Source organism: Dysidea avara, chromosome 9 (assembly GCF_963678975.1).
Source record: "Dysidea avara chromosome 9, odDysAvar1.4, whole genome shotgun sequence".
NCBI classification, from domain to species: domain Eukaryota; kingdom Metazoa; phylum Porifera; class Demospongiae; order Dictyoceratida; family Dysideidae; genus Dysidea; species Dysidea avara.
In genome coordinates this window covers 18546755-18558769 of record NC_089280.1, presented here as the reverse complement: position 1 = coordinate 18558769, position 12015 = coordinate 18546755, and positions in this window count along the sequence as shown.

Here is a 12015-nt window from a genome sequence, read left to right as displayed (position 1 = left end):
TACAAGATCGAGATACTCTAATAGAGCAGTCAGCTAACTACTCTAATAGAACATTCACTAGAAACATGTAGTTGGTTCTTTTATGGAATTTTTCCAAATCTGCCTGCACCTATACATACAATGAAGTACATTGGTCTGTTTAAAGGGCTTCATTCATCTACTTGTGTAGTTAATATGTATGGCAATACTTAATTCAGGTACACAATTTCCATTGAAAATGCTCTCAGATTCAATCTTGTATTGTTCAAATTTCAAAATTTTCCACTTTCAACATTCTTATTCTAACATGCACCTATTCAGTGTTGTGCAATTGTGAGAGGGGTGCATCATGTACTTGGTTGTCTGTACCTACCCAAACTTTTCCATTAGCAAAATGCTTCAGAGAGCCATACCTATAATCTAAAGGCAGTATATAAAATATCTACAGGTATGAATTTTATGTGGAAATGTCTCCAAATTGCAGTATTTTAGCATCTAATTTTCAAAATTCTCCTGGGGGGCATGCCCCCAGACCACCCTAGTTCCAGCATGCTTCTCATGCTGGGAAGTGTGCTTCACACACCTCTACCCAAGAGATTAGTACCTTGAGTTAGCCCCCCCCCCCCCCCCCTTTTATAAATCCTAGATCCGCCCCTGTGTACGTACTTGCAGTGTCAGTTAACAGGTCTGGTATGTTATGTGGACATTGTCAACAAGGTCTCAGTTCTGCAGTAAGTGCGAGATCGAGATACTCTAATAGAGCAGTCATCCTAATAGAGCAGTCACTCTGAAGAGAATTCAAGAGATCAGCTAGAAACAAGTAGCCTGTATAGAGATCAGCTACAAACAAGTCACCCTGTAGAGAGATCAGCTACAAACAATTCACCATGTAGAGAGATCAGTTAGAAGAAGTTACCTTGTAGGGAGTTCATGCAACTATGGAAAGAGATAGTTCAGCTATAAGAAATCACCTTGTAGAGTTCAGCTACAAAGAAGCCACCATGTAGAGAGTTCAGCTACAAACAAATCGCCCTGTAGAGAGATCAATAGAAGAAGTTACCTTGCAGAGAGCTCAGCTACAAAGAAACCATCATGTAGAGAGTTCAGCTACAAACAAATCTCCCTGTAGAGAAATCAGCTAGAAGAAGTTTCCTTGTAGAGAGTTCAGCTACAAAGAAACTATCATGTAGAGAGTTCAGCTGCAAACAAATCACCTGTAGAGAGTTCAGCTACAAACAAATCTCCCTGTAGAGAGATCGGCTAGAAGAAGTTTCTTTGTAGAGTTCAGCTACAAACAAATCACTCTGTAGAAAGATCAGCTAGAAGAAGTCACCTTGTAGAGAGTTCAGTTACAAAGAAACCATCATGTAGAGAGTTCAGCTGCAAACAAATCACCTGTAGAGAGTTCAGCTACAAACAAATCTCCCTGTAGAGAGATCAGCTAGAAGAAGTTTCCTTGTAGAGAGTTCAGCTACAAACAAATCACCCTGTAGAAAGATCAGCTAGAAGAAGTCACCTTGTAGAGAGTTCAGTTACAAAGAAACCTTGTAGAGAGTTCAGCTACAAAGAAACCATTCTGTAAAGGGCTCAGCTGCAAACAAATCACCTGTACAGAATTCAGCTACAAATAAATCACCTGTACAGAATTCAGCTACAAACAAATCACCTGTACAGAATTCAGCTACAAACAAATCACCCTGTAGAAAGATCAGCCAGAAGAATTTACCTTGTAGAGAGTTCAGTTACAAAGAAACTACCATGTAGAGAATTCAGCTACAAACTAGTGACCCTGTAAGGACATCAGCTAGAAGAAGTTACCTTGTAGAGAGTTCAGCTACAAAGAAACCATTCTGTAAAGAGCTCAGCTGCTAAAAAATCACCTAAACAGAATTCAGCTACAAATAAATCGCCCTGTAGAGAGATCAGCTAGAAGAAGTTATCTTGTGGATAGTTCAGCCACAAACAAATCACCCTGTAGAGAGATCAGCTGGAAGAAGTTAACTTGTAGATAGTTCAGCTACAAACAAATCACCCTGTAAAAAGATCAGCTAGAAGAAGTCATCTTGTAGAGAGTTCAGTTACAAAGAAACCACCATGTAGAGAGTTCAGCTGCAAACAAATCACCCTGTAAAAAAATCAGCTACAAACAAATCACCCTGTAGTAAGATCAGCTAGAAGAAGTCACCTTGTAGAGAGTTCAGCTACAAAGAAACCACCATGTAGAGAGTTCAGCTAGAAGAAGTTACCTTGTAGAGAATTCAGCTACAAAGAAACCATCATGTAAAGAGATCAGCTGCAAACAAATCACCTGTACTACAGGTGATTTGTTTGCAGCTGATCTCTTTACAGAATGGTTTCTTCGTAGCTGAACTCTCTACAAGGTAACTTCTTCTAACTGATCTCTCTACAGGGAGATTTGTTTGTAGCTGAACTCTCTACAGGTGATTTGTTTGCAGTTGAACTCTCTACATGATGGTTTCTTTGTAGCTGAATTCTCTACAAGGTAACTTCTTCTAGCTGAACTCTCTACATGGTGGTTTCTTTGTAGCTGAACTCTCTACAAGGTGACTTCTTCTAGCTGATCTTTCTACAGGGTGATTTGTTTGTAGCTGAACTATCTACAAGGTAATTTCTTCTAGCTGATCCCTCTACAGGGTGATTTATTTGTAGCTGAATTCTGTACCTACCTTGTAGAGCTACAAAGAAATCATCATGCAGAGAGTTCAGCTACAAACAAATCGCCTGTAGAGTGTTCAGCTACAAACAAATCTCCCTGTAGGGAGATCAGCTAGAGGAAATCACCTTGTAGAGTGTTCAGCTACAAAGAGACCACCATGTAGAGAGTTCAGCTTCAAAGAAATCACCCTGTAGAAAATTCAGCCACAAACAAATTGCCCTGTAGAAAGATCAGTTAGAAGAAGTTACCTTGTAGAGAGTTTAGCTACAAAGAAACCATTTTGTAAAGAACTCAGCTGAAAATAAATCACCTGTACAGAATTCAGCTACAAGCAAATCACCCTGTAGAGAGATCTAGAAGAAGTTACCTTGTAGAGAGTTCAGCTACAAAGAAACCATTCTGTAAAGAGCTCAGCTGCAAACAAATCACCATGTAAAAAATCAGCTACAAACAAATTACCCTGTAGTAAGATCAGCTAGAAGAAGTCACCTTGTAGAGAGTTCAGCTACAAAGAAACCACCATGTAGAGAGTTCAGCTAGAAGAAGTTTCCTTGTAGAGAGTTCAGCTACAAAGATAACATCATGTAGAGAGTTCAGCTACAAACAAATCTCCCTATAGAGAGATCAGCTAGAAGAAATCACCTCGTAGAGAGTTCAGCTAGAAGAAGTTACCTTGTAGATAGTTCAGCTACAAATAAATCACCCTGTAGAGAGATCAGCTAGAAGAAGTTACCTTGTAGATCGTTCAGCTACAAACAATTAACCCTGTAGAGAGAGCAGCTAGAAGAAGTCACCTTGTAGAGTGTTCAGTTACAAAGAAACCACCATGGAGAGTTCTGTAATAAATATATGTATTATATATATATATAATTTGTACATTTACTGATAAAATCAGAAATATTTAAAGTACATCTGCGTCATCTGTTCTTCTTCCTGTGGTAAAGAAAAAAAGATAGGTTAAAAAAGTCCCAAAGCTGGCCATGGCCTGCTTTGGGGTATACAAATACAAACAGAAATGAAATCTAATCCAAAACAGCCAAGCTGTAAAAAAAGAATGCGACACTCAGAAAGGCTATGGTGAAAAAAGATGTGAAATCCAAGGTGGCAGCCAAGAAATGGCTGTGATGGTAGGTCATAAAAATTTATAATGACAATTCAGGTGAATTTTGTGCCAAGACTAAGCGGCACCAAATTCACCTGAATTGTCATTATTAATTTTTTTACCATTAACCTACCATCACAGCCATTTCTTGGCCGCCACCTTGGATTTCACATCTTTTTTCACCGTAGCCTTTCTGAGGGCTGCACTCTTTTTTTTTACAGCTTGGCTGTTTTGGATTAGATATATTTTTGTTAGCACTATACCACTGATTTCATTAACTTCAGCACTAAATGATGTGATTCAGTGCTTTATTCACTTTCTGTATCTTGAGAACGGGTTGTTAAAATGTAACAAGATGAAGTTTTACTGAGGGAGGAGGAGAAATCTAAATACAAAAGAATTTTAATATTTAAAACAGTGTTATCATTCAGGAGTTAATGGGAAGGTGTGTTGTGGTGTGCACTCCAGGAAATAATTGATAGTAATGACAAATAGCCTACTACTATGCAATTGTCATCAACGGTAAGAGTTAATACTATTAGCAAGGATTCCTTCACACAATCATTTCCTTGCATGCGTAGGAATTTATGAACGTACCTTTCTATATGTTCTCTGAATGTGATCTGCAACAGATATGAAACTAACAAGTTTGTGTCCTAACTAAGGTTTCAGATGTAAACTTTGTACATAGTTTCTATCACCTGTATGGTCAGGTTATGCTGCCTGTTCTCTGCATTTCATTAATACCATATTTGATAGTGCGTTATCAGACTGGGAATTCAAGTTGTATAAGAACCAACAGGATATTTTCTGCAAATCTGTGATAATTATGTGTATTTTCTTGTGGAATGGCTTCTGTAGACTCTGTCATATTGTACACCTGACGATATGTGACTGGATCTACAAGAACCCTACATGTTAGTGTATTTTTTGAATTACATTTTCTTTATCTGGAAAGCCAAAGGAATGGTCTACCAAAGTTTCAATTCTAGAAGCCAAAAACTTACAAAGTTACCTGACAATATGTGACTGGATCTACAAGAACCCTACATGTTAGTGCATTTTTTGAATTATATTTTCTTTATCTGAAAAGCCAAAGGAATGGTCTACCAAAGTTTCAACTCTAGAAGCCAAAAACATACAAAGTTACCTGACAATATGTGACCAGATCTACAAGAACCCTACATGTTAGTGCATTTTTTGAATTACATTTTCTTTATCTGGAAAGCCAAAGGAATGGTCAACCAAAGATTCAACTCTAGAAGCCAAGAACTTACAAAGTTACAACACTACAAAGTGGTAACATCAGAAAATTGATTTGTACAGTGACAATACAGAAAATAAACTACAGGCACTTTATTAAATGGTCATAACTTACAAATGCAGTCCTCTACTGAGATACAACTTATGCCAACAGGTTCTCCATGAACAGGCAAATCATTGTTGGGTAAGTTTTATCTCCCAGATCCTTCCTACAACCAAGGCAAAGGTAAAAACATGAGAAAAAACAGTAGTGAACCGCTCATCTAATACGAGGCAGACTCACACTCATATCTTCCGTCTCCTTGGGAGTACTGACATGAAACAAAGATTTTCGAACTTCTCTTGTTTGGGGATCACAATACTGTCAAGGTTTTTGTCATTAGCACCTTCTTTCATTGTACGCTCAACAAGTTACAGAATTTTTCAGTAATTATGTAAACATTTTACCCTTTGTATTTATTGCATTCAATTAGATTGTGCTAACATGTGGGATTCTTGCAGATCTGGTCACACATTCTGTAGCTTTTAACTTTAACTGGCTGAGCAGAAACCTCATGCATTCTTCAAGTTCCATTTTAGTACTTCTCTGTTATTTATAGTAACAGAGTAGTGGCCTTCAGCTATTTATGTTGAACAGTCAGAGTTACACCACCAGACATTTGGAGCAGCAAGAAATTTGATTTGTACAGCAAATAAATTACAGGCACTTAATTAATCAATCATAACTCACAACTGAAACCAGCCATGAGGATGGGACTTTGTGCTCAATTAGTGTTTATTATGATCTGGCTAATCCATTAATGTATGGTGCTTTCCCTACATTCCTCTAAGTGCACAAGAAGAAGGCCATTACAACAAAGAAATGGCTATAGTAACCTTAATTTCTACTGCTTTGTAAATAGGTGCCCATTACCCATGTGCCATTTACTGTTTCAATATGAAACAAAGATTTTCTCACTCTTCATGAACAGACAAATTTGATGTTGTGTAGGTTTCGTTGATTTGAACTTTGTTTCACTACATACTGAAAAGTTTCACTACATACTGAAAAGTTTCACTACATACTGAAAAGTTTCACTACATACTGAAAAGTTTCACTACATACTGAAGCAATTAAAATGTGCACATTTTTTATGTGGCAATGTATTTTTACTCAATAGCAAAATAAAATTTTGAGAAAACGACGAGTTTTCACCCAGAAAGTCGCAATTCATAGTATGTACACAGCTCCAAATACTATCTACTGTACCCTGACAACTCATCTTAGCTGCCACATTACATCATTTACTGATGCAGTTTTAAAGACAAAGTAATCTTTCCTTAGCTTTTAAACCAGACATACACCCACTGAGTCCACGCCTGAATTCCTGAAATCGTTTTCACAGAATCGTGTGACTGTGTACCTATTTGTCTGTTTGTCTATATGTGTTTGTCCATGTGAGTCAATCCATTTAGTGGGACAAACCAGCATATGTGATAATTAAACACTAAATGAAGCTTGTATTAAACGTCTGCACAAGTAAACTCTTCTCTGAGGTGGTTTCTTTTCAGTGGTTTGAAATACAGGTGTAGCAACCCTCTACAGACTTTGTGAACAACCTTCTCATTGGGCTCTTCAGGCATTTAACAACTAAAAGCACCATAGCAAGCCTTGTAGGGCTTGCATCTCTTTGAGTTGAAAAGGGACATTTTCCTTCCATAAATGAATGAAAATGAAGGAAGAAACAAGCATATTCGTGTGTATATACAGTGTTTTTCATAAGCACAATTTGGGAAAGTACCTTGGTTTACAGAGAAATAATGAATGGGTTGCTCAATTTGTCTAACTTGTTCTAAAAGGTTTTTTTACATATGTAGATGTTTAGCTGACCTGTGGCTACATGTAGGTATAGATTTACATTATAAATTAATCTGTGAATATCATATAACACGATAGCACTATATATTAGGGATCATGAAGGTTTTGGCCTTTACTGGCTAATTATATCACCCTACAACCAGCCTCACAATACCTTCATGGTGCCTTGGCATTATTGGTTAGGTATACCCAAGCCCAAAAGTGCCTTCAGTACAACCTGAAATGCTTCCAAAAAGTTGCTATAATTTTTTTTTTTACTTAGTGGAATTTTCTACTGACTGACTACCTGACTGATTGCCTGACTGACTGAAGCCTTCAGACAAGCATAACTCAATAACAGCCAAGGCTGCAAGCTTGATTTTTTCACTGTTCGGCATTGCTTCAGCCTGACATGTACCTTTTTGGCATACTGCAGTATGTACAAAGTACGCATCATGGACTTACCTGTGTCCTCCTTTGTGTCCCATTCATCTTTGCTGACAGAGCAAAGCGTCTATTTGTGGTAGCACCTCATGATGGCTTCCCTACGTTTGACAGGAATTGTCCAAGATTTTCATTGTGATTGGGTTGATTGCGGAGGTCCTTTCATTTGTAATGCTGCGTAATGGGCTGAACATAGCTGAAAATGAAGCATAATGGTAACTTTGATATTTCAGTAATTAATAGTTGAGGCGCATGTTCAAATGAGCACAATAAGCCTGTCACCATTCTTTCTGTTCTAATGCGGTGTGCATGCATGAGTTCACCAGTCATAACAATGTTTCAAAAATGTAAACAAACAAGTAATAGGAACAATTAAGAATCATAGAAATAAAAGTAAGTCACCTACACCTGAGTTCAGTCTATTCACAACTGAATTAGGGATTAAATAAATATTCACTAGTATATCTTCAGCTGTATAGGTGACCTCTCTTGTTTCACTGCAGGACAGTAATATCCTGTTGATATTTCAATAATGGAAGAACATGATATACATTCAATAAAGCAAATTCAGTGATGGCTGATGAAGAATATTACTACATACATATGTATATATGCATATAGAGAATTGTATAGTTTGTATTGCAAGCAAATTCCTTCAGATATGCATATCTAATGGAATAAAATCTGTTACACAGTGCTTAGTGTTTTCATTATTGTTCACCACAAAAACCATACAAATTCTTCCTAGTATTCAGGTGGAAGTGTATAGGAAACCCATCTAATGGGAAGCCATATGAAAAGAAGCGATGTCACCACAGAAAAAATTGGTACACTGCTTGTCAAAGTGTGGCTTTGTTGTAAGAAGAAATTTGTGGGTAATAGTACAAAAGACGTTCGCAAAAGTAAGTAGAGTAGTGTAAGAACTTGGTATAAGAAGATTCATGTCTTTTGCACCTGGGTGCTAGCTAGCAACCTATACTATTATATGACAGACCTGTAGGTGTTTCCTACATCACAATTTGATACCAAGTAGTTATTTTGAAGGTGCATCCAACCTGTGGTGTACGTAACTCAGCAAGTAAAGATCCCACTTCTCTGAACTTGTAGCTATGCATACAAAGCACATTACTTCTTCAATTACAATCTGACTTTTGTGTAACCTCTAGAGTTTGTGTGCTAGAACTGCATTTTAAAAGGTATGTGTTTTTGGAATTTCCAATGGTTTTCAGTATACTGCCACCTTAATCATCAACATATAGCCTTATTTTTGTGCATCATTGAGTGGTCAAGTACCTGTGATATGTTTTGCATAATGGATTTCTATTAGGGCAGTCACTCCATAGTAGTAATACCATGCTACCTTTGTGTACAATTTATGAAATGACGACTGTGTTTCTATTTACCTTTGTAAAATTGATACTTCCCCTTTACTGCACTATTGAATAAGGGGTGGAAGTTCACAACATTTAGGAGGAAATTAAATCTGGTCTTTGTAAACAGTGGTTATAACAAAAGGAAACCAAGAGGAAACTTTGATAAAGACAGTGCTTTAGTGCGTGGATGTAGTCCAGTAGTCATAATTTTTCTTGATAGCTTCATCCCTCGTATTCTTAGGTACTCTAGAATGCATAAGTTTTACAGGATAACTTGTTTGGGTGTACATATGCATAAAGAGAAGAACATATATAAAACATGCCTTCTCGAAGATACATACAGCTACCTATCAATACTTTGCCACTCTGATTTGCAACCTTACATAGTATTGTACTGGCAGAAGGTTGTCACATAGATTTGGATCCTCAGTGAACAATTATGCATATACATATATGTACCTGCAAATCTGTCCTTGGTACAGTGACTATACGGTATATAAAAGTCATGAATTTGTACTGTTGCTAGCAAATGCATTTGCTTTTATTGTGTTACTTGGTTTATAAAAGGTTTTGCAATTAGAGTATGTGAAAGGTTGTAGTTTTCTTTTGATTGATGTCAGCAGATGTAATCACAGCTATTTTGTAAATACTTTTGGGTGATTACATCTATTCTTCAAGGAAGCTATAGTACTTTTCAAATTGTATATATGTGCACATATGATTATCATTAAATGCTTCATAATTTCTATGCAATCACTTTAAGCTTGATACGAATCAATTTTCATTAACATATGCATCTTTAAAAATACGATTGCATTGCAGTTACAATGGCAGACATTCACAACATGTGTACACAATTATGTATCTATTTAAAGTGTACATTTTTTTATTGATACTATTCTTATAGTTTATATCAGTATCAAAAATAATGTTGCTAAAGACCAGGATACAATATTTACAATCACACAAACTTGATTGAAAGCCTTTTGTTTGAAGTAGTTACTTCTAATCAATCTGTATCCTATGATTCCAATAGTGAAGTAGTATCTTATAGTACACATGATACATCATCCTGTATCCATTTGCTGATAATCTTACGTACCAACGGTTGCTTTGCTGTCTGGATTGGATTTTATCCTTCACATTAGCCAAAAAATAGTAGTGATTATAGTTTCTCAATCTGCTGAGAAGTTACAGATGAATTACACTGCTCTCCCTTGTTACTGCACCTCTTGAACAACTTAATCTTTCACTGCACCTCCCCCATTACTCTGGCTTGGGTGACTGGTTGTACCAGCACTCGCCATGGGCTTTTTGCCTGCATATAGGCATAGCACACATTAGTGTCACATGTCTCAAACCACAGGTGAGTGAGTGTACTTACCTAACCACAGGTGAGTATATATATACTATCTATTAAAATTTTATTCCCCAGCCATTCTTTATGTACTATAATCACAATAAGCTGCAAGTACAGTGGGTTATAAATTTTCTGAGTAATTTCAATGTGGTGTTCTATATCTCTATGTAGGTGACCATTATGTCTATTTTTCACTGTATACTTCTAATCTGCTTGTACTTACATCACTCTATTTGCTTGTCTTGTAGCAACCTCTTTGGAGCTTTGATCTATGTTTTCATTGACGTAATTGCTAAATGTGATAGTGCTAGTGTGCAGGAATGGGCATATACACGAGGAATACACATGCAATGCTACTACAGAAGGTAAAAGTACATGTATACATATATAGTATGATTACATTGCATTTGGGAGATGCTGTAAGACAGTACAACCATTGAGATAATATGGAACATGAGTGACAACAAATGCAAAGATCATGAACTGATTTTGGTGCTACAGGAACTTTTCTTCCTGTGGAAATGCATTCATCGGCTATATATGTGCTGTTCAGTCATACAGATTTGTACATAGAAACAGTTTGTTTAAGATATGCAACTATGCAGTGTTCCTGATTTCATATGTACTCTCCAGTATGCTTCTGTTGTAGACAATGCACTTTGGCAGGTGTTAAATGTTTTTATTATATAAATATGTACGTATGTATATATGTACTTTCCTATTAATTTTGCATTAGTAAAGAAGCCATTGTTTTCAGTTTAACTGTTCAAATTACAAGCATCGACGTATCAGTTTTCATACATGCTTTTGTCTAAATTTGATAACCATCAACCTTCACTACCGCTGCATTACTCTTCACTACTCTCCACCATTTAGTGTTGTATGAAATTTATCATTGTGTATAAAACAAGCTTTCATATTGTGCATATGGATTACCGGTTGTGGAGTAATAGAAAAAATGATGCTCTATGTATACCGTGCACTTGCTCATTCTTCCACACTTGCTCATTCTTCCATACTCAATTTTTTTTTGTGACTTGCTTGCATGTCATAAATCATAAATACATCATAAATAGTGGGTTATGTAATTTCCCATTATTTATGTAGTAAGTGGATTTGACAGAAAAGTTTTTGTACATAAATACTTATGCATGTACGTAGCTACAAGTTATGTCTTTATGGAGTAAATGAATATTCAGATATGTTTTAAAAACCCATTGACAGCCAAATTCTCAGGGATCATTGACCGAATTGCCAAATCATATCATATTAACCATCCAATACACAGAACTAGTTAGTAACCATATAGCTACTCTATAAACTAAGGAGTTCGACTATGTTATTTTTGTTTACATACATTAACCACAGAAAGTTATCACACAGCAAAGGCTAAACTTTGGTAAAGACCAACCCTAACAAACAGCATAATCCTTCACAAAGATGTCTTACACTCCAAAGAACTACTCTATACAATTTACTTACGATGTGATCCATTCCTTAGCTAGTTTCTTCATGATATGTTTCATTTTTGCTGTAATAATATTTGTGTCCACTATGCCATGTCTGGGATAAAGCAGCCAACTGTCAACTCTACTTGTCTCTATTGCACTTTATTTATTATCAGATAATACTTTTCAATTAGAAGAACAACTATAACTCACCTATTGTGAAAAGGAAACACTTTGCACTATTACATAATGAACACACACTAGTCACCGAAGGACTGGTTTTTTCAGAAAAAGGGCCTCTATAAGCATGTCTGCTTTAGTACTAGTGCATCTTGTTATGAAATGTATGATACAGGTTAGCTATAGAGAGATGAAATTAATTTTTATTCTATAGTGAATTATGATGCCATTCTGCCATATGGCAGCAGTGGTCATTAATGGTAGGTTAGGGGTGCACTGGTACCACTTTTTACCAACCAATCCGACACAAATAAATCTTTAGTGGAAAATTGGCTGACACCTGGCCAATACC